The sequence below is a fragment of the Penaeus japonicus genome, unplaced genomic scaffold, assembly GCF_977035675.1.
Source record: "Penaeus japonicus unplaced genomic scaffold, GWHDUDI00000001_assembly GWHDUDI00000008, whole genome shotgun sequence".
NCBI lineage: Eukaryota > Metazoa > Arthropoda > Malacostraca > Decapoda > Penaeidae > Penaeus > Penaeus japonicus.
In genome coordinates, this window is record NW_028234410.1 from 34,092,900 (window position 1) to 34,095,216 (window position 2,317).

Below are 2,317 nucleotides of genomic sequence, written 5' to 3' on the forward strand. Positions count from 1 at the left end.
GTTTTGGTTAGCCTTCTTGCCTTCTTTCTTATTTTATCTAGTTGGGTCTGTTCTTGGTATGTTGTTCTCTTGCTCTCTTTCTCTTTCTCTTATTCTCTCTCTTTCATTCTCTATCTCTCCCTCTCTCTATCTCTCTCTCTCTATCTCTCTCTTTCCAACCTCTTTTCTTCCCTCTTTTACCTCACTCTTCTTCTTCCATCATCTATTCCCTCCTTCTCCATACTCTTCTTCTTCCAACCTCTTCTATTCCCCCTTTCTTCTTACTTTTCTTCTTCTAACCTATTCTATTTCCTCCTTTTTCCTTACTCTTCTTCTTCCAACCTCCTCTATTCCCTCTTTCTCCTTACTCTTCTTCTTCCAACTTCCTTAGTTCCCTCTTTCTCCTTACTCTTCTTCTTCCATCCTCTTCTATTACCTCTTTCTCCTTACTCTTCTTCTTCCATCCTCTTCTATTACCTCTTTCTCCTTACTCTTCTTCTTCCAACCTCCTCAATTCCCTCTTTCTCCTTACTCTTCTTCTTCCAACTTCCTTAGTTCCCTCTTTCTCCTTACTCTTCTTCTTCCAACCTCTTCCATTCCCTCTTTCTCCTTACTCTTCTTCTTCCATCCTCTTCTATTACCTCTTTCTCCTTACTCTTCTTCTTCCAACCTCTTTTATCCCCCCTTTCTCCTTACTCTTCTTCTTCCAACCTCCTCAATTCCCCCTTTCTCCTTACTCTTCTTCTTCCAACCTCTTTTATTCCCCTTTCTCCTTATTCTTCTTCTTCCAACCTCTTCTATTCCCTCTTTCTCCTTACTCTTCTCCTTCCAACCTCTTTTATTACCTCTTTCTCCTTACTCTTCTTCTCCCAACCTCCTCAATTCCCTCTTTCTCCTTACTCTTCTTCTTCCAACCTCTTTTATTCCCCCTTTCTCCTTACTCTTCTTCTTCCATCCTCTTCTATTCCCCCTTTCTCCTTACTCTTCTTCTTCCATCCTCTTCTATTCCCTCTTTCTCTGTACTCTTCTTCTTCCAACCTCCTCAATTCCCTCTTTCTCATTACTCTTCTCCTTACAACCTCTTTTATTCCCACTTTCTCCTTACCCTTCTTCTTCCAACCTCTTCAATTCCCTCCTTCTCCTTACCCTTCTTCTTCCAACCTCTTCAATTCCCTCTTTCTCTGTACTCTTCTTCTTCCAACCACCTCAATGCCTCTTATTCCTTACTTTTCTTCCAACCTCTTCCATTCCCTCTTTCTCCTTACTCTTCTTCTTCCAACCTCCTCAATTCCCTCTTTCTCCTTACTCTTCTTCTTCCAACCTCTTCTATTCCCTCTTTCTCCTTACTCTTCTTCTTCCAACCTCTTCTATTCCCTCTTTCTCCTTACTCTTCTTCTTCCAACCTCTTTTATTCCCTCTTTCTCCTTACTCTTCTTCTTCCATCCTCTTCTATTTCCTCCTTCTCCTCCGCTGTTATCCATCTCCACATTTCTCCGTGTAAGCAAGGAAGTTCTGGATATCTGTGTTGATCCTTGCAACCCTACGATGCGAGAGGTTGCATAGAGACTGACTGACTGACCTGGGGACATTGCATTGAAACTAATCTAACTTTAGCCTGCTCTGTCTCTTGTTTATGTGTGTGTTTGTGTGGGTGGGTGTTTGTGGGTGTGTGAGTGTGGGTGTGTGTTTGTGCTTGTGTGTGTGGGTTTGTGTGTTTGTGTGTTTGTTTGTGTGTGCGTGTGTGTGTGCGTGTGTGATAATGATAATGCTAACGATAATGATGATCATGATATTAACAATGGTAATGATTGTAATAGCAATAATGATATTAATCATGCTGATAACAGTTGATAACAATGATAATGATATTAATCATAAAGACAGTGATAATGGTAATGGTAATAATTGTAGTAATGATGAAAATATGATAATGATAATTACAACAATAATAATAGCTACGATGATAATAACAAATTTGATAATGATGATCAGAATAATAACTGATAACAGTGATAATAATGATTATGATGATAATGATAATAGCAATAATAAGAATAATGATTATGATGATAATGATAATAGCAATAATAAGAATAATGATTATAATGACGATAACAATTTTTATAATAATAACAATGATGATGATGTTAATAACAGCAAAAATGATAATGATAATAATAATGATGAAAATATGATAATAATCAAAATAATAATAATAATAATAATAATGATAACAATAATAATGGTAATGATAATGCAAGGATCATTTCAATAATGATGATAACAGTAGTAATAACAGTAATAATGATAATACTAATAATAATCAAAATAATGACAA